The sequence below is a fragment of the Littorina saxatilis genome, linkage group LG14, assembly GCF_037325665.1.
Source record: "Littorina saxatilis isolate snail1 linkage group LG14, US_GU_Lsax_2.0, whole genome shotgun sequence".
Lineage (NCBI taxonomy): Eukaryota > Metazoa > Mollusca > Gastropoda > Littorinimorpha > Littorinidae > Littorina > Littorina saxatilis.
Window position 1 is genome coordinate 16781554 of NC_090258.1, and position 24115 is coordinate 16805668.

Here is a 24115-nt window from a genome sequence, read left to right on the forward strand (position 1 = left end):
CGGAATGTTACTGTCTACAAAAATGGTAGTAGAGTCTCTCCAAACATCTCTGGATGGCATCCATTTGGGATTGCCAAGACTGAATGACGTCCATTTATTATTATCAACCCTTGACCGGACTGGGTGGCCGAGTGGTAACGCACTTGCGCTCGGAAGCGAGAGGTTGCGAGTTCGACCCTGGGTCAGGGCGTTAGCAATTTTCTCCCCCCTTTCCTAACCTAGGTGGTGGGTTCAAGTGCTAGTCTTTCGGATGAGACGAAAAACCGAGGTCCCTTCGTGTACACTACATTGGGGTGTGCACGTTAAAGATCCCACGATTGACAAAAGGGTCTTTCCTGGCAAAATTGTATAGGCATAGATAAAAATGTCCACCAAAATACCCGTGTGACTTGGAATAATAGGCCGTGAAAAGTAGGATATGCGCCGAAACGGCTGCGATCTGCTGGCCGATGTGAATGCGTGATGTATTGTGTAAAAAAATTCCATCTCACACGGCATAAATAAATCCCTGCGCCTTGAATAAAAAAAATAAAAAAATAAATCCCTGCGCTTAGAACTGTACCCACGGAATACGCGCGATATAAGCCTCATATTGATTGATTGATTGATTGATTGATAGCGTCCATTTATGGTTCCCAACACTGGATGGTGTCCATCTATAATCGCAAACACTGAAACATTCAACATTTTTTTAACGTAACGTCTTTCTCCTGGGGATAGGAGCATCCTTCTAAAGGACAACCCCCCCCCCCCCCCCCCACCAATGAATGGTCTGTTTGTGTTCGGTGCACAGTGCCAATATTTTTGTCCTGTTTAAAATATGTCCTAAGTAACACCATAATGAAGCTGCATAATGCATTCGGCAAAACATATTTCTATTCTTAACAGGAAGCACCCAGCCAGGTTGTACATTTTTGGTATGTGTCCAAGTGGATGCACGTTCTAAATCTCGCGTAAAAGCCGGGACAGATATGCTGTGAAGTTCACGGTCATTTACGAGGAAAGGAATGTGCGTATCCACTTCAAAAGCGTGTCTCCAGTCTATGGACGAACAAACAAACACATTCTGATCTCAAAGTTTCCAAAACAATAACACCATTCCTTAAATTGTTGTTTCAATATTAATTGCAATATTTTGTGTCAAGATTAGTCTGTCAGTACAAGGTAGCGGGGCTGCAAAAAATTTCCCATTCTGAGTATAACAAGAAATTCCTCCGAGGTAGGAAAAACACCCCCGTTGGTCAAAGGGAAATAACCATTCTCACTGCCACCAACTGAGAAGGTTATTTCCCTTTGACCATTAATATGTCCCTCTATAAGTCCTTGTATAATCTTAATCCACCAATAACTCCCTAACCGTGTGTTTGACTGGTCCCAATTTTTGTAAGGACCGTCTCAGGAATGTATAGAACCTGTTCACCAAGTTTGGTGACGATCGGTCCGTTCATTCTTGAGATCTATATGCGAACACAAACACACAAACAAACAAACACATCGACCGAATCCTATACACACCCCTATACCGGGGGTGTAACTATACCGTCGAAGCGATGGAAATGAAACGTTGAGGACACAAAAAATGTTTCTTGTTCTGTTTTTCTGGGAAAAACTGCCACAGTGGTGCTGCCATTTGTTTGCATTTGCACGAAAGATTTGTCCTACAGCGCGTAAAAAGACCTCGAAAGGTTATGTACATTCAATAGAAACACAATTGTCAGCCAAAATAGTTAGTGAAAATAAAGTGCAAGCCAACAAACATAATTATTTGTGTGGGCCGGATTTACCTCCAAAAACTTGCTTTCGGGTGTTTTGGCCAGTCAAAGCTCTCTCTCTCTCTCTCTCTCTCTCTCTCTCTCTCTCTCTCTCTCTCTCTCTCTCTCTCTCTCTCTCTCTCTCTCTCTCTCTCTCTCTCTCTCTCTATCTATCTCTGTTCTTTTTATATTTAGTCAAGTTTTGACTAAATATTTTAACATCGAGGGGGAATCGAAACGAGGGTCGTGGTGTATGTGCGTGTGTGCGTGTGTGCGTGCGTGTGTGCGTGTGTGTGTGTGTAGAGCGATTCAGACTAAACTACTGGACCGATCTTTATGAAATTTGACATGAGAGTTCCTGGGTATGAAATCCCCGAACGTTTTTTTCATTTTTTTGATAAATGTCTTTGATGACGTCATATCCGGCTTTTCGTGAAAGTTGAGGCGGCACTGTCACGCCCTCGTTTTTCAACCAAATTGGTTGAAATTTTGGTCAAGTACTCTTCGACGAAGCCCGGGGTTCGGTATTGCATTTCAGCTTGGTGGCTTAAAAATTAATTAATGACTTTGGTCATTAAAAATCTGAAAATTGTAAAAAAAAAAAAAATTTATAAAACGATCCAAATTTACGTTTATCTTATTTTCCATCATTTGCTGATTCCAAAAACATATAAATATGTTATATTCGGATTAAAAACAAGCTCTGAAAATTAAATATATAAAAATTATTATCAAATTTTTTTTTTTCGAAATCAATTTAAAAACACTTTCATCTTATTCCTTGTCGGTTCCTGATTCCAAAAATATATAGATATGATATGTTTGGATTAAAAACACGCTCAGAAAGTTAAAACGAAGAGAGGTACAGAAAAGCGTGCTATCCTTCTCAGCGCAACGAATACCCCGCTCTTCTTGTCAATTCCACGTGCACTGCCCTTTGCCACGGGCGGTGGAGTGACGATGCTACGAGTATACGGTCTTGCTGCGTTGCGTTGCGTTCAGTTTCATTCTGTGAGTTCGACAGCTACTTGACTAAATATTGTATTTTCGCCTTACGCGACTTGTTTCTTTCTCTCTCTTTCTCTTTTCTGTAACTTTTTTTCTCCTCATCCGCTGTCTCGTTCGCCATCGAATTGCTGCCAGCGCCAAAAAGCAACAAAATCCACTCTACTTTTATGCCAATTTGATGACAAGAGGTAATTTGAAAGGTGACGAAATATTGGCAACCGGAGAATCGGCCAGGCAATAAACTCAATGTCCGAATGATTCGGATTTCGGGGGTGTGGCTCTGCACTTAAAACCTGCCAGTAGGTTTGGTCTTCATTTGATTGCTGTAGAATTGTTTTATCTTTGCATACATTACCATGTCAATTAGCATATATATATATATACTGCAAATACTGCACGGATATATATATGAGGGATGAGTGGGAATTGTTTGTCGCTGGGTTTTTTTTCTTGAAAGCGGATGTAAAGTGAAATTAATATCAAGGATTACATGGAATACGTAGCCCAACTTCCTTCGTGTATGATGGTACGTATACTTACACGTAAGGTATTTAAGTTTCATTAATTTCAATGACACATTATTTGTAATTATCATTAATTATATTTGTCAAGGTCACTGCATAAAATCCCGAAAACTTGAAAAGCAGATAGGCACCCCCCCACCACCACCACCACCACCACACCACACACACACACACACCCAAACCCAAACCCACCACCCTGAATGAAGAATAAAAAAATTTTGACAAAAATAAAGTCAACCCCACTATGCCCGTCATGGTTTTGGTCCTCTCTAGGGACGAAAAACAAACAGAGCATGTGATTGGCCTATCAGTCGCCCGGAAGTGATTTATCATCCGGGCAACCGCGCCTGGAGGGCACGGTCTCTCGTCTGCAGGAAAGACCGTTGATCCGCCATTTTATGGGAGACTGATGCAAATACTGCACGGATCTAGAAAGCCTTAAACCGGTAGCGAAAGGTATGGGTTTCCATGCTTCGCGATCGAAAGAACCATAAAGGTACTTGTCCTTTTTACAGAAGAAAAAAATCCGAAAAAGATTAAAAAATGATTGCATTGTATTCCTCATCTTCTCCTGAATTCAAAAATATAATAGATATGTCATGTTTACTCTACAAATGTGCTCAGAATGAAAGAAAATAGGTTCAGTAAGTACTTCGGAAGCGTGCTTCGCGGAGGCGAGCGTGACCCGTCTCGGTCTTCGGCCGTATTGTTAGCCGAGACTATCTGAATGTAGTCACGGCGATGATTGGTTTGTGGTGTTGATCTTGACTAAATGTTTTTATATCGCTTCACGCGACTTGTTTTAATCCTTACTAAGACTTTGGTCCAGAAAAACAATTCTCTGAATTTTATCTGTGCCCTCCCCCCCCCCCCCCCCTCCCCCTTTCCCAAATGTTTTTTGGTGATGATGGAGATGAGAACGACGAGGACAACGATAATGATGCTGCCACCCGCGGTGCTTTTAAGGATGCTGCTGCTGCTGCTGCTGCTGCTGATGATGATGATGATGATGATGATGATGATGATGATGATGATGATGATGATGATGATGATGATGATGATGAAAAATATGGTAAAATAATATCGTTGCAGTAGCTGATAACGACGACGACGAGGTCAACAGCGACGAAAAGAACATTGACTTCGCCAACAGAATTGTCAATATAGAAAAAAATACTCTCGGTGCATCAGTTTTATCAGCAGAAGCCGCAGAAACAATTAATATTCTGCACACAGGGATCAAATATTCCGATCACGAGAGCGATACAGAACTAGGACACATCACTGTCAGATTTCAAAGGTATCATCCTGTTCTGGCGAAGTCGTAAGAATTTCATATCAGGGAGGGCCGTTTTAAGTTTCAAATACAAAGTGATTACGTGAGAGGATGAAAGTTTTTTTGCGTGCGGGGGGGGGGGGGGGTGCTGGAAAGGGAGAACGGTGATTGGGAGGGAAAGTGCGAACGAAGACGATACGGAAGAGAAGTGTGGAGGGAAGGAGGGAGGGAGGGGGAGGGGGAGGGGTTGAGTGACTCAGAATTATGCACGTCTCTGTCAGGAATTCAAGAGTATCTAGTTGTTTCTTCGAAGTTCGCATTCCCAAAATAAGCCAGCTCGTCCTTCAAAGTGACAAACATCTTGCGCTAGATGACACGAAGCTGAAGTTAAAGGCACACTCCTTCGGTTCGGGTCACCACGGCTCAGATCTGTCCTTTCACATGGGATAAGACCATAAGTATATCCCTCTACTTTGACACATACCAAGCATCAAGTGTCTGCCCTCCAGTGAAGGCGGGAATTTTGTTATGAGTTAACTTTCCTGTATAACACTTAACTGTGTCACCTACGTAATTAAGGCAGGTCAAATGGAGACAGGGATATTACTCTTCATACACAAAGGGAAGCCACTGAGTTGTGTTGCCATTTTTTCCTGCCAGGCTGGGAATTCGAACACATCGAACAGGGAACGCAGAAGAAGAAGAAGAAGAAGAAGAACACGTCGAACATTCGAATGACGTAAATAGAACAAACGTCACATTTTTCAGGCAGCGGAAGTGTGGTGACGCGGCCCAGAACAAATGACGTCAGAAAATGACGACACCGCCAGAAATAAAAACAATGCGACACGCCTACCAACCACGAGGTCAAAAACACGTGGGCATCTAATGAAATCGGTACAAAGCCGTTCTCTTTGCCAGTGACATCGTAATAATCACCAAAGCTAACATTGAAGCTCCGGTAGCAGGTAAGAGAGTGTCTCCCAACCCGTGATGCTCACAGCGTGATTGCATCAGAATACCACATGTTAAAACCGGTGTTTGAACTAGAATAACAGCCAGTAGTATTAAGAACAAGTGTCTTGTGTATGCAGCCCTCTTTCTACTGTACGCTGGCAGCAGATAATACAATAATTGAAGTCCTTCGAGGCATAAGGGGCCCATAAGGCGAAAAATTGCTTTAATTCCACTCTCAAAAAGTCCCAGCCTTCAAATCGTAACAAATAACAGTACGCACTATTAAGCAAAATTATAAACCAAGCCTTGATTATTAATTTTTATTATCACACTTGTATCAAACAAGTGACCTCCACCTTTTGATTGGCGTTTTTATTACATTTGAATCGGACTTGTGGCCTTTCAAAGTTGCGGTGACCTTTGACTTTCAACAGAGGTCATATGTAACAGTGGTTTTTAAAAACATAATTTAGTTGGCTCATATATCTGAGACAAATGATCGGACAACAGCCCTTTACATTATCGTGACACATATTTTTCAGAGGCACACTGGACAGTAATAGTGCAAAGGGTGGGGTTAATCAAGGGAGTGAACCCCCCCTAAAAACACTACCAACCTGTCGGTTTTTTGGGGTTTTTTAATGCCGTTTTGATCGCTCTTGCGTTTACAACCCATCTCATCAAATCGTAATTTATTTCCAGGCTACCAGCAATAAAATACCTCAACATGAGGAACAAATTTAAAATAAACTCTGGCAAAAGACGTGACGTCACAAAGTTTGAGTATGCGCAACATTTTCGTTTACCAGTGCACTTCGTTACCTGCCCATTGCTGCTTTGGGTGATATTTTTTTATATGACTATTCCCATGCAGATGTTTGTGTAATTGGCCGTTTTCAAAACATACCCATTTTTCGATTTTTCGGTCCAAAATTCAAAACGGGCACTGTCTTCCGAGACTCATAGCTCCGAAACGAACCCACTACCCTATATTTTTTTTTATGCTGAATGCATAGCAGACAGATCGAACTTAAAAAATAACCAACTTTTGGGAGAAACCAAATTATATTTAACGGGTCCAGTGAACTACCTTAAATCGTCATAAAATTCGCATCATGCACAGACTGCGATAAGAAGTTAATTTTCGGTATGTGTTCGAGTGGAGGGATCGTCAAATCTCATGCAAAAGCCTGGTCAGATCTGACAAGGGTACTCAGCATCAGTCGCTTTAAGATCGGCTTGAAAGTTGAACCATTCTGAACTGCATTTTGAATCGATTGAGAGTCGGTTGAGCAACTGAGGAACGTTTGAACATCTGTTCACATGGTCAAGTTCTCGCCGATGCTCACCAACTTCTTAGCGACTTCTAGCTGACAAACATGGCCAGCCTTTTTCCCACTTTGCTGTTTTCCTTTCTGAAATGCTTGGAATATGTATTGAGTGTTGATATTACGTGCTCTTCTGAATGGATTTTTAAATACTTTCGTTCCTGTGCGAACCATCTCCTGAATTCACCGACTTCAGGCTTTTTCATGGGAAAAGAGTAACCCTCATGTTGGACTAATTTCGTGCAGATATTGTGTTGATTATGTCATGCGTGCAGGATAGATCTGAGGCGGTGAGCATAATCGAAGTGACGAATGCGTGTATGCACAGTCATATCCTTGTATCATATCTGGCAAGGCTTTAAAGGTACTGAACTTGTCAAATCCAGATGCACGGAGCCCCTGGGGCGTTTAGTCATACCTCAGGCAGCTATCCGTTAGAAGAACTACCAAGTTTCATTGACTTGCACCCAAAGAGTCAAGAACTGCGATTTGTTTACGAATTAATTTCGTACTCGGACACGGCTGGTCTTGACCTATTTTTGGATCTAAATTTAGATCAGGTAGATCACCACATCATGCACAAAAAGACACGTCACTAAGCAAACTATGTCAGGCGTCATCATGAGTTTGTGTAAAACAAAATGGAGGCCGGAATCACTCAGTTGAATCGAACTCCGACCAAACACCACGTAATAACTAGGTTAATTTATGCACTCGCGTGAACAAGAAACTGTCGAGCTTCACAGATGTCGTCGTTGGGTAGTTTTGGGTTTGTTTTACTACCATAGGAGGATTTTTGAACTGTAAATGCACTCAGCTGCAACAAAAACGCAAAACGAAGGCTGTGAGCTGCACTGTGCCTTTAACATGGGGAAAGAGTAACCCTCCAGTTGGACTTATTTCGTGCAGATATTGTGTTGATTATGTCATGCGTGCAAGATAGATGAGGCGGTGAGCATAATCGAAGTAATGTATGCACAGTCCTATCCTTACATCATATCTGGCGAGGCTTTAAATGGGATATGAGGATCGTTTCACTTTTACAAATACCAAAACTCAATCGCATGGAGATATGGATCCATTCTGTGTAGAGTTAACATTGTGTGCTGAATAACTTGAGCAGATTGACATAGGTGACACTTACAAGATAAATCCATTGCTCTTTATATAAAGGCAAAGTAAGCCTCCCGTAAACCATCACAGAGCTCCCCGAGCGTCTACATACAGTACAAGCATACTTCCATTTGAACGCTCACCGAACGGGAACATCCTGGCTGCTTTCTGTCGAGCGTGAGAAATGTTCAAAGAATTTATTTTCGTGGACTTGGTCCTCTACAACAATGGCGCCTCGTTTTGGTGCTGGACGGCTGTTATGAATATTCAATACCGGAAATCACGCCCGGACAGTAAGCCTCCCGTAAACCATCACAGATATTGTCAGGCTTTTACACACAGTACAAACACCCTTCCATTTGAACGCTTACCAAACGGGAACATCCTAGGTGCCCTACGTAAAGAGCGAGCAATTTTTAAAGAATTAATTTTGCAGATTGTCTCGAACACTTTTTGGACCCATCCTGAACTCAGGTCAAACATGAGTTCAACTCAACTCAACTCAACTCAAACTCAAATTTTATTGGCTTCAATTTTCATAGAAGAATTTGTCTTGCGCTTGGGAGAAAGTAAGAGTATAACATATAAAAACAGCATTCATATCACATTTCATGTATCACACACAGTAATCACTAGTATAAGCCTACAATTATCACATTTGTACCTGTATCATACATGCAAATAAATAGTATCACATTTCCACGTATCACACACAATATATACATTACATAACATACAGCAAGCTTCCATCTCCCGCGCCCCCCCCCCCCCTCCCCCCTCCCACACATACATATCCTCGCACGTGCGTCGACTCCATACAAATGACATCATCAGTCCATTAACTAAAATGCACAATGACTAGTAGTGGGTACATGATACTTAATACGTGCTCAACTAGACCTGCTAACTAAAATAATAACAGAAACAAAAACAAGGACTGGGCACAACATTTACACGTGTGTGACCTACTTACATCAGGTGCCTGTGATCTATAAATAACAATGATTGCGTTTAAAGTAAAACATGAATAATGCCGATGTTTACTAACAATGAATACATAACAACTAAGATAAGAATGTATGTGCTTTCATAATATGATTATTTCATAAAACACAGTGGGGAAATTTGGAAAATAATTTTTATACGAAACTGCGCACATCGAGTCGAGCTCTGTAGCGTGTGTGTTCGGAGGCAGGAGACACACATGGCTGTGGATATTAATTGTTCGGTGGATTAAAAAGGATACCCCGACTTCGGCAGGGCAGAAGGAGGTACAGGACGGTGTGCTGTATTGCTGTGTGTGTGTCTATCGATGTAAACTGGCGACAGCCGTGAATCGATGATTATCAAAATGCTTTTGGACCGTGGTGCGTTTTTGCGCTAGACCTAACTTTTACAATCTAAATAATAAATTGACAGCTTGTTACACAAACATTCTTTAATCATAAAAGAATTCTTTTTTCATCAAGACAAGATCAGTACAATTCGAAGTTGTGAAAGTTTGAAAAAAGAAAAGCCCGGAAGCAGGGTCACGCAAGGGTCGTAGCAGACGACGGTTTATGCATATCGCCGTTCCTCTCAACAGTCAAAAGCCATCGCCAGAGTTCTTGTGAACCACAGCCGTTTGTTTCGTGCATAAAAACGTGCTATTGTAGATAAGCTCACATCGAGTCGCATTCAAATGACTAACTGACGACTACATTGTGAAAAAGGGAAACTGGATCACACGGGTTCACGATGGCTCAGGGGTAAGATAAACCACGCAAAAATAAATTCTTTGAAAATTGTTCGCTCTTTACGGAGGGCACCTAGGATGTTCTCAATCGGTGAGTGTTTAAATGAAAGGGTGTTTGTACTGTGTGTAAAAGCCTGGCCGTATCTGTGATGGTTTACGGGAGGCTTACTGTGCCTTTAAGTTGAAAGACTGTATCCAAATAGCAGCCGGACTTATTATATATGAAGTCTTATATCGCGCGCGTATCTCCAGACTCGGACTCAAGGCGCAGGGATCTATTTATGCCGTGTGAGATGGAATTTTTTTTTTTTTTACACAATACATTCACATCGACCAGCAGATCGCAGCCATTTCGGCGCATATCCTACTTTTCACGGCCTATTATTCCAAGTCACACGGGTGTTTTGTGTATAATAATGTCATTGTAAAGCGCTTGGAGCTTTTAGGTAAGCGCTCTATAAATTTCCATTATTATTATCCAAGCGGAGCGCGGGCGAAGCCCGCGCGTAGCGAGGTAGTTTTTTATATTTAGTCAAGTTTTGACTAAATATTTTAACATCGAGGGGGAATCGAAACGAGGGTCGTGGTGTATGTGCGTGTGTGCGTGCGTGTGTGCGTGTGTGTGTGTGTGCGTGTGTGTGTGTAGAGCGATTCAGACTAAACTACTGGACCGATCTTTATGAAATTTGACATGAGAGTTCCTGGGTATGAAATCCCGGAACGTTTTTTTCATTTTTTTGATAAATGTCTTTGATGACGTCATATCCGGCTTTTCGTGAAAGTTGAGGCGGCACTGTCACGCCCTCATTTTTCAACCAAATTGGTTGAAATTTTGGTCAAGTAATCTTCGACGAAGCCCGGACTTCGGTATTGCATTTCAGCTTGGTGGCTTAAAAATTAATTAATGACTTTGGTCATTAAAAATCTGAAAATTGTAAAAAAAAATAAAAATTTATAAAACGATCCAAATTTACGTTTATCTTATTCTCCATCATTTGCTGATTCCAAAAACATATAAATATGTTATATTCGGATTAAAAACAAGCTCTGAAAATTAAATATATAAAAATTATGATCAAATTTTTTTTTTTCGAAATCAATTTAAAAACACTTTCATCTTATTTCTTGTCGGTTCCTGATTCCAAAAATATATAGATATGATATGTTTGGATTAAAAACACGCTCACAAAGTTAAAACGAAGAGAGGTACAGAAAAGCGTGCTATCCTTCTTAGCGCAACGAATACCCCGCTCTTCTTGTCAATTCCACGGGCACTGCCTTTGCCACGGGCGGTGGAGTGACGATGCTACGAGTATACGGTCTTGCTGCGTTGCGTTGCGTTCAGTTTCATTCTGTGAGTTCGACAGCTACTTGACTAAATATTGTATTTTCGCCTTACGCGACTTGTTTTTTCATCTCCCAGCACTGAAAATTTTTTTGCCAAGTGGTGTCTGTCTGTGAACATTGTTCTAGAATTCATCTTTTAGCACAATATTAGCGACACTGTTTGGACAATTCTATTAAAATTAGGCGTACAAACTGATTTTGTTTCGGGGAATCCTCTCAGAGGATCAGAATTTTCATATAATATCATCGGAAGCTGTTACAACGGGAAAATGTGAAACTTTTGTCACTTTTTAACATGGAATTTCATCTTTGAGCGTTTCAAGCAGACTTTAATAAAATAGTTATTTGCGAATTAAGCAGCGGAAGACACTCACCGGTTCAACATGTGTATGGTCATTAAACCTCAAAACATTTCAGTAAGTGGTTTAGACAAACACCTCCGACATGTGAGGGTGACTGGTTTGTAGCTGAAGAGTTTTTTTCTAAAGTGTGTTCTAAATACAAATGACGTACTGGTAATGATGTAATGAGTTGTTCTAATCTTGTTCTTGGAACTCTTGCTGTTCCAAGCTTGTTCTTAGCAAGTCTTGGTGACGAGAACAAAGACTATCAATGAAATCTTTAGAAATAACCTCTGACAACGACGACGACGACGACGACGACGACGATAACAACAACAACAACAAATGACATCGACGACGACGACGACAACAACAACAACAACAACAACAACAACAACAACAACAACAACAACAACAACAAAAACAACAACACGAGAACAACAACAATCACGACAACGAACATGACAACAACAACACCAACAACTACGACGACAACTACAACGACTGGGTTATGATGACATCACCAATGATTTAAAGGCCGTTAAAAAATCGTTAAATCCTATTTCTTCACTGATTCTTATGAAATTTTAAAGGTAGGTTTGTTGTCCTCAACTTATTTTCACTCCATACTTTTCCAGAAGAAAAACATAATTTTGGCAGTTAAAAACCGTTAAATTTCAATTCTTCACCGATATTTATGAAATTTTGTGGGTAGGTTCGTTGTCCCCAACTGATTTTCACTCTATACTTTTCCAGAAGAAAGACATAATTTTGGCAGTTAAAAAACGTTAAATTTCAATTCTTCACCTATCTTTATGAAATTTAGTGGGTGGGTCCGTTGTCCCAAACTGAATTTTAATAGTCCGGTGGCAGAGGGCTGTTTTTTCCCAGAACCTAGAAATCTCTAGTTACAATCGTTTCTTTGCATTTTTGAGTGCTTTTGACCTTAAAGGTGGTCGTCTACATTTTGACTTTTTTCCAATAATCTTATGGTTAGATTTCGCTAAAAAGTTATTTCAGATGATGAATGAACCATGGGGCAAAAAGTTACAGAAATTTTTTTATATGTAAACAAAGTTTTTATTTTTTGGGAGCGTGACTCACGCTTCCAATGTTTACTTTTCTGTTTTCTGAGACCATGTGCTTTGCCTAAAAATATCGACCAATCAAATTATTAGCGGCGCATGCGCAAAGAGTCATTTACGGTCCAAAGATGTCTGCCATCTTGCGCCAGTTACGTAAAAAGCAAAATTGTGATCGATCAGGGCGGCATAGGTCTGAATGTGTACATTTGGGGGACCAGAAACAACCCTGAGATGCAGCGAAGTTGGAATTAGGCGCCAAATTCAACCGGGAAGTGGCAAAAACACTATGATGCTCATTGAAAGTTACGTCGGGGGTGTGTTCAAAGTACTTTTGGCAAAATCGCAAGCAGGACAAAGCCCTGGGAGTTTTTTTCCTGTGCAAGAGCATGCTGAAACGGAATGTAAGTATAATTTTTGACATTACACCCAACCTTTACTTTGATCTTCCATTAAATTTACTTGTATATTGAATTCAAACCTAGTTGTTACGTTTCACAGTTCTGAAACAAAGCTTGTACGTACATTACCATTTCACTGTAGGCTGAAAGTGAAAGCGCGCGTCCGAACATTTCATACTCAAAGGCGGTTTGAAATCGTAACCGGGCTTACTTTTAGATCTGTTTTTTACATTATGTATTCCTCCACACGTTTTCCTTTTCTCAGCTAGTGTCGTGTCGTGGTGTGTGTCGTGGGAAAGGGACGGGGGGGTGAGTTGCATTTTCAGTGGCCGATTCTACTTCGGACAGATCAAGCTCATCCAGATGAATAGAACTAAAATGTCACATTGTTTTAGAATCTTATAGATCTGTTCTTAGTTTTTACGGTATGGCTTCAGCTACATTCCGTCTGCGTGTGCCTTACACGAACGACTGTTGGAAAAAAAAAAGATTCTCTTCAGAGATTCATGATACTATTCAGTTTTAACCACCACGTTTTTACATTGTGTGATTAAATGATATGGTGACGTGCATCTTCACGCAGTCGCGCGCGCGTGTGTGTGTAAGGGGGGGGGGGGGGGGAGATATGTCTGTCTGTGCCCTGTGATTTCAACATAAATTGTGTGTATTCAACAGTAACGTTGCACATTGCAGATCTGTGCGCCAGGAATGTGGACAAGAAAGCCGCAGTTTGAGCAAAGATCCAACAGTAAGCTATTTTATTCGAAAGCTGTTTTATTCGAAGACAGCGAGTCCGTTTGTAAGCAAGCTTTTATGATGTTCCTGTACACAACCTTCATCGATGCTACAGGGATACGTGGTTCAAGTTTTTAACATTGAAACTGTGTGTGTGTGTATACGTGTACGTGTGTGTGTGTGTGTGTGGGTGGGAGAGAGAGAGAAAGAGAGAGAGAGACTGTGTGTGTGTGTGTGTGTGTCTGTGTGTGTGTCTGTGTGTGTGTCTGTGTGTGTGTGTGTGTGTTCGCTCTGAAAAAACGAGAACACGCAAAAATAAACAGCGTATTTGGTCAAGGTATCAGAAATATTTAGTATATGCAGCTAGCTGCATATTTTGCGAATGGTGAAGGGAAACATTTTTTTTCTCATAGCCTTTATTCATCAAGCTGACAGTGACAACATAATAAGGGAACAGAGACAAATTAAATAACATATCCACAATTAATATAACAACAAATGCAAGCGGACCAATAGTTGCAACAAACTTCAGGCTAAATAACATAAAAAAGAAAGGACCAGGGGAAAAAGAGAGACCACACGTATCTAAGAAAACAGCGGTAACCATTTGTATGTCCGAATGCATCATTAAAACCACGATATCCACATCTTGCCTGTTCTTAGTGTCATGCAATCATGAGTAGCAAGTGGTGTAAAAATTGAGAGACACAGAAAGGCACAGTCGTTCCCATGAAAACTTTTGGCTCACCATCTCAGATTTAGACAAGATTGTACATGAACAAAGACTTAGATTCGACAACCTGGCTGCTTCATGCGCAAAGTGATAATTTATTTTGATGTGTTATCATCACAGATTCCTGCTTGTGTTCGTTCACAAATCAGTCAATTAAAAACAATCACAAACTGCACCCAGGCTGATTAGTTGATGTGTTTAGCGATGGTCTTTTCAGGCCTGGTCTGTTCTGAGACTGTAAATCGAATAACTACTAGTTTAGTTTACTCGGGAACGACTGAACCTTTCACATCAATATTCAACAAAACCTTTGAAAAACACATACGAGAAGGGGGAAAAAATTAATTTGTGAGCTTTTGTTATCAGGGGAGGGAACCATCTAATCCGAGCACAATTACCTCCCTTGATTTTTCTTACGTGATACATGTGCAAAGTGAATAAAAAGTGCATCAGTCACAAACAAATACAACTATTTAGCAGGTTCAATTAGTACACTTGATGCATATATGAATTTTGATCTATTCAGAATAATAAATAATGTCCCGGCTGATACTCCCTGCTAAATTATTAGCAGATTATCATCGATATTTGTGTTCCCTATGCACAGCGTTTGTTTTTCGGTTGTTGTTGTTTTGGTTCATATAACGTTTCAGGCGTATTCTCAAGACATTTAGACAACTGTTATGGAAGCCTGAAGATCAAAGACAAAAATGTATTTACCGTAAAATATAAAAAAATAAAACGGTTTTTCCAATAGCTCCTGCCATTTTGATTGCCGTGTCAGAAGACAACAAATATACATGCAGCCCGATTACTTGAAATGTGGCATCGGTATTAAGTGTGTGTGTGAGTGTGTTTTAATGCAGGTGCAGAAGTAAAGAAGCTAATGTCTTACAATATTTTCAGAAATGATCGCTCTATGTTTTACTACAGAACTGAAGGAGCAATGGTTAAGAGTGAGGGGGTAGGTATGCAATATATATACAAGTGGGTAGATTTGTGAACCATCTGTGTGCCCGCTAGGTGGAAGACGTCCATGGCATCCATGGAAGAGTACATCGCTATTCTGCCGATTCAGGATGAAGTCATGTCCAAGCCATTGTCCTGCAAGATAAAACACGTCATTTTTAGTCCATATATGCATTTCCGTGACTAAGCTTTGGTTTAATCATCGGCCTGATAATGATGACCTAGAAGCAATAGATTTGTTATCAAAAACAATTGAAAAAAAAGTAAATTTATTATTTCCTTCTCCTTGTATTTATCAATGTATTTATTCTTTTCTTCTTTTTTTTCTTGGGTGGGAAGGGGGGGTGGTGGTGGAGGTTGGGAGGAGGGGTGTGTGTGTTGTAATTAGTTGTTTTCAAACCCTTCGGACAGATACTGATGCGCCGGAGACATAGCAAAAAATTTCGGGGATGCATAATCTTGCGATCAGATGTGTAAGATGGTGATTGTTCTACACTACTCGTCATAAAAAACTTTACAGATGCGTTTGAGGGCAGATCTTTATGATGAGGCCGTTTATCGTAAAACCAATTATATGACTGGAAAGGCTTTTTATGCCCCTAACTTATTCAGAAAACAGACGTAGTGTCGATACAGTGAAGCCTACAACACAAACACACCCCAAAATCAAATTCGCAAAATCAAGGTTCCCGCGTTAAAATTGACAACTAATCAGAACTGCTAAAACAAAACATGTTTAGCATGTTCTTAGGCAAAACAATCAAATTTGCATCCAAATCAGTAAGTTTTGTTCACATATCTATCAGTATCTTGTCTAACATGGACGCTATGGCATGCTGAGCGGTGTAGGTGTCAATCCTCTCAGCAGGCATAAAAGGCAGTTTTTGAAGACGTTTTAGCGGGTAATGAGACAAAAAATGGTACATTTGAGTAACTCGCTAACGCATTGCCTTCAAACTTTCGGAGAGTTGTGCTAACACATGTTGTAAAGTACTTTCGGAATTTCAAGTAATTTGAGACATTAGGTCTGCTGTTATTTGTCATGTCAGAAACAGTTCTTACATTGACGATAGGTTTTTGTTGAATCATTGAACAAATTTTATTTTTTGAAATCTTCAAGGACAATGACAGATGCGCCACATACTCAAATTTCATGTACATATTTTATCAGACATGGGTGGTATGAGGATTTCAACGCGAAAGTAGTTTTTTGAAGAAGTTGACTCATTCAGAGCGCTGAGCGCAAATGTCGGCCTACGCATAGCAAAGCTCACTGCCGACACGCTTAACTGATCAATGGCTCTTGAAAAAGCATTTTCCAAAAATGTGTGTGTGCGTTTAAACAAGTGCGCTTTGAACAGCCATTGGTGAAACTGTATTAAATTTAAGGGTAAATTGAAGCTCTCATTTTTCTAAATGCATGCTAATTCTATTTTTTATTTCTGTTCAATCGGACAGGGTAGATCTTTATTTTTAAAACTCTTTCTGGGATGTCGCATAACAGCAGAACTAATACCTCACATGACTTGAGATTTCGTGTGTACTTTACGACATGTGTTAACACAAATCTCCGAAAGTTTGAAGGCAATGCGTTTACCATTCTTTGTCTTATTACCCGCTAAAAAGATTGTGTGAACAAGAGTGCACCCTGGTTTTTTTTTATTACATATGTATCTCAAATTGAAGAACAACTCATTTTTTGCCCACACAAATTGATTTGGTTCAGCTGTTGTGCCTAGCAGTGTTGTTTTGCCATTTTGAAGAAGACTGGGTGACAGGGTGACCCCCCAAAAATGCAACCCTCAAAAATGCTAATAACTTCTACATCTGTTGACCGAATCACTTTATATTTGGGGGACATAAACTTCAGCTACCGTGACACTTTCACAAAGGGGCAATTTTGTAGATCAAATGGTCAGACTTTTGTGCTATTTCAAAAAAAATTGCCAAGATGTGGAAGGGTCATGCATAGGCTGAAGTTTATGTCCCCCAAATATAAAGTGATTCGGTCAACAGATGTAGAAGTTATTAGCATTTTTGAGGGTTGCATTTTTTTAAGGTAACCCTGTATTTGCCAAAAAATCAGCCTGACTGGGCCATTTCTACTTTAGTATTACGAAGTGAATTCCCAGGATGTTGTTATAACATTTAAAGATTAATAACTGAATCAGGACACATTTCTAAAGATTTCATATAACGAATATCCGCCCTATCCTGACACGCCCATCACTTTTCAGGTTGGTTTTTTTTTCATCATAATTTTAATGCATAATTACGGTACATCATAGTCGAGTCATGCACAACTTATGGCGATTAACATTTTTGAAACTGTTTCAGATTTTTAAGTACTATTTTTGTAATTACAGGTCTTTGACGGGTGGTTATCAACCTCCCTTACCCTATCTTGGTAGTGGTGACAAACACACCTGGAAGGACATGTGGCTGCACTTGAAGTAGGCTCCTCTGGGAAGGATCCTCTGTTAAGGTTGCAGGCCATGCCCAAAACCGGGGATGGGAGCCGCTCAGCAATGGACAGGACCAGCTCCCCCGCGGTCATCTCGTTAATCATGTTCTGACCAACACAGTTAAAAGTCCTATTGTCATGAAATAATGTAATGCATTCAAATTTGTATCCATTTTATCTGTTTTAATAGATGTAGTATTATGAAACAAGTGGCATAAAGATATAATTATAAGCCATGCGCACTTGACCGGCATTCATGAAACTTTGTGGAATTATCATCCCATATATATCTCAGGCCAATGTACACCAAATTTGAAGTAAGTTGCAGGAGTAATTCATGAGTTATCAGCATTGTAATGGGTGGCATTTAAAAAAAAAATTGGGGGGGGGGGGGGTTACTTTGTACATGTGTGTGTGTGTGTGCTTTATGCATTCAGATGTATACATATGTAAGAGTGTATGCATTAAATAAGTTGGCATATAATTAAAATTCTTTTGTTAATAAATTGTGTCTCGACTGATTGATGGGATTGTCGATTTTGTAAGTATCCTTTTAAACAGCAAACGGAAGTATAGTGTGTCACCACCTCTCTCTCTCTCTCTCTCTCTCTCTCTCTCTCTCTCTCTCTCTCTCTCTCTCTCTCTCTCTCTCTCTCTCTCTCTCTCTCTCTCTCTCTCTCTCTCTCTCTCTCTCTCTCTCTCTCTCTCTCTCTCTCTCTCTCTCTCTCTCTCTCTCTCTCTCTCTCTCTCTCTCTCTCTCTCTCATATGCACACACACAAACACCCACACACGCATTTACATTATACAGCCCATACTTGAATAACTGGGATTAACATAAGCACTCAAGCAATAACAGAGAGAAGAAATCTTCAAACCATTACATTTGTAACTACACAAACTCACTGTAAGTGTAAGAGACTGGATCTTTCTTCCCGATAACTCTTCAGTCTTGGCGGAAGCTTCTTGAGTAGCTGTCCGCATGCGGACTCTCTGTGTCCTTGATTCCCTTTGACGTCCCCGATTGCGCTGACAAACAATGTAACACTGCCGCACCTGCTGGCCCTGCCCTGCCTCTTCTGACCGGTGGAGACGATGTTTAGCTCAGAGTTGAGACATGAGATAAGCGTACTTTGTTCGACCTGAGTATCGAAATGGACAGCTTTTACAGAAAAAAAGAAACAACAAAACAAAAGTGTTAAAAGACACAGTCTAAGAAATGGACAAACGGTTATACTTGACGGACATGAATCATAAGTGAATAAAATACGTGGCTTATACCTACCATGCAATACAGTACAGTATTAGTTTATTTATGCCATAAGGGGCATTATGTATAAGGCCTAAAAAAATAGGTGTGGTTACGGTAACCCGACCTACCCTATTTTTAGGGGCCGACCCTATCACTTTTTATTACATTTGTAAAAAAAAAATAATAAAAAAATAAAAAATAGAAAACGAGTGCAGAAAACGCAATGAAAGCGAAAGCGCTCGAGTCCCACACTTATTTCCCTGTCAAGTAGGTTTAATTTGTACACATTAGAAAAAAAAGTTTAAAAAAAAAGTGATTGCCTACCTTCCTACCCTATTTTTTTTTTTGGCTATGTATTGTTACCTTAAACCACACCTATTTTTTTTTGTTGGCCTAATGAGTTACACGTTTGGCATTTTTAAGAACTATAAATGCATACATGAATCGTCTAAAACATGATCAGGTATAAGAAAACAAACACGTACAGATACTCCGATTCACTCAATCACTCGTACTACCACGTGAATGTCACACACACGCGCACGCACGTACGTACACACACACGCGCACATACACACACACACACACACATCCACAGCCATACGCACGCACGCGCACATTTTACACATACACACAAACACGCACATTTTACACACATAGCCTACGGCACACACATAGACCTAAGAAACACAAAAATAAAAACCAGCTGCATTCTAAGATTCGACCGGAGAATCTAGATCTCTGATTCAACTGATTCAGTTAGATCTGTAGTTGTTAGTCTTACAGGAAAATCAATGGCGATTCTGACATCGATGTTGCGGGTAGTAGTCTACGTAAACTCATTAAAAATGAAAGCACACAAATCAAGGACTCTTGTTGGAAAATACAATAGTTTTTGATTCCGATCCTTATTTTGTAGTCGAAATGTTTTGTGTGTGCAGAAATACAAATTTAGATCGATTGCAAGCGTTTTAGATTTCATTGTCAGTGTACGTGTGTCACTGTGTCGGAACTGTGCCTCTCGAAACATTCAGTTAGCGTTAGACCTATGCTTTTGCTTTATTTTTATGATGACTCCTTAATTGCTGAACCGAATCATTAAGCAGAGCTTCTTTGTAAACCGCCATAAAACATAAAGTACCGCAATGTGCAATCGGCAGCAATGCTGTAAGCGTAAAACTGACTTTTGAGAGGTTCCCTGAAATGCGTCAACTCGGCTAAGATTTAATATCTACGAATGACGAACACAGTACGTGAACAGAGCAAACACATTCCTTGAAACTGTTTTGTTGCATTATGAAGCCTTGTTTGCAGCCACTTGAAAGTCTTATACGACAAGAATGTATTGCATAATTGATAAAAAGAACTTACCAGAGAACTTTCGCCAAGCCAGCGGCTGCATGCTCACCGCTAGGAATTCTGGGTGGTTGAGCACTTTGAAAACGTCCGGTTTACATTATGTTCCAAATAAGGATATCCTACTACAATTATGTTCCAAATAAGGATATCCTACTACGATGGAATACATCAATGAATTTTCAAACGGCTACACTTGCTCCGTCCTTTCTGATTGGAGGGGGGTGTTTTTTTGAAAGTGTTAGTGAATGGATTAAACATTTTAGCGGTCAAATATCAATTTCTGTGAGAAAATGTAGACGAGGACCTTTAAGGTTGAAGAATCCGGCGGGTGTACAAATGACACCCTCTTGGCATTTTCACAATTCAAGATGGCGGCCAAGATGGCGGCCAAAATATGTCACCGGCCATAACTTTTGAACTATACCTCGTAGAATCATGATATTGGTGTCTATGGTAAGGTTTTTGGGGTCAAGGAATCCATTTCTAGTGATTAAATGAATATTCAATCAGTGTAAGTGGTTGAAATGAACAGTGGCTACTTTTGCGGCTCAGAAAATAAGAAAATCCAGCTTTGTTTTTGCTACAACAAACAAACAATGTGCGCCACATCGTTAATATCAATAGTGTAGAGAAGCAGAGATTATAAACTAATGGTTTAATTATGCAACTTTGTTATTACTCAGAAATATCCTCAGAATGTGCGTGCGCTCCGCCTTCTCACCGAAGAGCTACTCCGACCAGTCATCAAAAACAATGAACTGACCAACATGGCTTCTTTGGAAGAGGTGCTTACTGATCTCTCTGCTAAGAGTCGAACAACAAAAGCTTGGACAGAGTTAGTGATCAAACCGACACTGCTCATCATGCAGTTCACTCGGGCAACTCACGAGCCTGACTACGCCCTTCTCATCTGTACAATGGATCAGATGCTTCCATACTTTTTCGCTGCTCACAAACCCAACTATGCTCGTTACGGCCTGTTCTTCTGCCGCTCTCTTACCTGGCTTCCACCTGAAGTTGAACAGCAGTTCCTTCGAGGAGAGCAGGTTCTTCATCACGTGGATGGACTCTGGAATGGCATTCCATCAGACCAGTTCATTGAAACTACATGGATGAAGCGAGGAAAGGGCCCGAGTGGCATCATTGGAGTCACACAAAATCCACAAACTGTGGCAACGTGGTCCTACAGCCAACATAACACTGACAGGGGACTTGCAGACGATGACTGAAGAAGACAGAACACCAAAACTGGTGCACAAAGAAGAATCCAATGGGCGAATTAAAACTGATGCACAGGATCGCCAGTCTATCTGCTCCACGTTGTTAGATTGTGTTGATCCAATGGATCCCGACAGTCATCCTGATGGTGCTCTAAGGAACGTCGTCACAGGAGCCATAGCACAGCAGGATGTGAACATCGACAGAGCATTGATACTGGGCCAGGAGCAGATGGAAGCTTCAGAGTCTTCATGGCCGGAAGGCTTCTACAACCCAATCAAAAAACGGGTTGTTACCTTTTCTGGCAACAGAAAGGCTGTCAAAGTTGGCGACCTTGCTGTTATTGACCAGGAGGCAATTTATGCCAGAGTGATTGGCCTGATGGTGAGCCAGCGGGATGTGGATCTTGGACAGGTACTCAGTTGTGAATTAGCAGCATACCCCCCTTCCATGTTCCATCCAGATGGAAGTATTCGTCTTGCCACTGGGAAAGCATGTTTGAAGAAATGTCTTGCTGTTACAACATCTGCAAGGATGTGGGGAGAACCTTCTGTCGTCGTGGTCGATGTTTCTGCTGTGTTATGGACAATTCACTGGCCCGCACAGGGAACTGTACAAACATTTGTTGACTCTTTCAAGACATGGGTTGCAGATCGTCTCAGACATGCTGAAGTCCATCTGGTTCTGGACAGATACTATGACTACTCTACAAAGAGCAGCACAAGAGCAGCTCGTGATGGCAAAACAGGACCCTCCCGAGTTTACAAACTAACTGCAAAGTCTCCCCTCCCATCCAGGGATGCTGTACTTAAATGTGTCGCAAACAAAGTTCAGTTAAACCTCATCACATGTGAGCAAATACTCAGTGACCAAGAGTTCCTGGACGAAGGCACCCAAGACCACCGCCTACTGCTGACAGGTGTTGAGCCAGTGCCAACTGCAGTGTACAAGGGGAGAAAGAGAGCAGCGATTGACCTGTATTCAACTCATGAGGAGGCTGACATTAGACTTGTCAAGCATGCACTCTCGGCATGCCAAACTGACGATGCTCAGGTCTGTGTCATCTCAGATGATACAGATGTGTTTGCCCTACTGTGTTACCACTACCAAAAATCTGGTTCCTCATCTCCTTTGATGATGCAATCATCAGTCTACGGCAGAGCTTGTATTGACATCCCAGAGACGGTCAAGACGCATCCAGTCCTCATCCCACAAGTCCTGGCCATACATGGTATCAGTGGCTGTGACACAGTAGCAGCATGCTATGGTATTGGCAAGACAATAGCTGTTACCGTTTCAAAGAAGGGGTTCCTCTTGAATTCCCTTGGTGTGGTCGATGCACTATGGAGTGATGTGGAAAAGGAAACGACTGAATTCATGGCAGCTGCCTACAATGAATCAGGAGAAACAATGAGTGAGTGCCGTCTTCAGCAATGGGCGAAAAAGACATCCAAATCCGCTGGTGCACCCAAACTCTGTTCCTTGCCACCAACTACAGAAGCATTTGTGGAAAACATGAAGCGAGCACACTTCCAAGTTGCACAGTGGTATGCTGCATTGGAATCAGATCCACCACCTCTTGCTCCACTGGACTACGGCTGGGAAGCCGATGACGTAAACAGGTCTTTGTCTGCAATACCTGTGCCAGCAGGTGTTTCTCCAGCACCAGACTACGTCCTCTGGCTCATTCGTTGTGGCTGCGAGTCAGACACAGCTTGCAAGACAGGGAACTGTCGATGTACGGGCCGACAACTCCCATGTACTATATTCTGTGCCTGCACAGGTGGGCTTTCTTGTTGCAACAAGTTCACCAGCAAGCCTCCTAGTGATGATGACGACGAAGTTGACGATGTTGTGCAGGAGACGGGCTAAAAACTGACTTCAATCTAGATTCATCAGGTCATTAACATGTAACCAAAACGATGATAAAACGACGACGTTGTGCAGGAGAGGGAGGACAGGGATATTATGGCCGCCATCTTGAAAACCAAAACAAGTTGTGAAATAACTATACAAACGTAAGGAATGGTTTCCTGGACCCTTAAAACCTTATCCTAGACTGAACAATTATGAGTTTATGTGGTTTACTTCGAAAGATATAGCAAATACCGTATTCGGCCGCCATCTTGGCCGCCATCTTGAATTATGAAAATTCCAAGAGGGTGTCATTTGTACACCCGCCGGATTCTTAAACCTTATGGTCCAAAGCACTCAAAAATGCCAAGAAACGATTGTAACTAAGCATTTCTAGGTCAAAATACCCTGCCACCGGACTATAAGACATACTTTTCCAGACAAAAAACCTTATTTTTGGCAGTTAAAAACCGTTAAATCTCAATTCTTCATCGATATTTATGAAATTTTGTGGGTAGGTTCGTTGTCCCCAACTGATTTTCACTCCATACTTTTCCAGAAGAAAAACATAATTTTGGCAGTTAAAAACCGTTACATTTAAATTTTCACCTATCTTTATGAAATTTAGTGGGTGGGTCCGTTGTCCCAAACTGAATTTCAAGACAAACTA

At 40.9% G+C, this 24115-nt stretch overlaps 1 long non-coding RNA gene across 1 annotated transcript; it reads left to right on the forward strand.

Annotated features, from left to right (window-relative positions):
- Positions 1 to 12326: 12326 nt before the first annotated feature.
- LOC138947236 (uncharacterized) lies at positions 12327 to 17805 on the forward strand. Its single transcript, XR_011449601.1, has 3 exons — positions 12327 to 12866; positions 13557 to 13611; positions 17667 to 17805. It is a non-coding gene; the product is annotated as an uncharacterized lncRNA (long non-coding RNA).
- The last annotated feature ends 6310 nt before the right edge of the window (positions 17806 to 24115 follow it).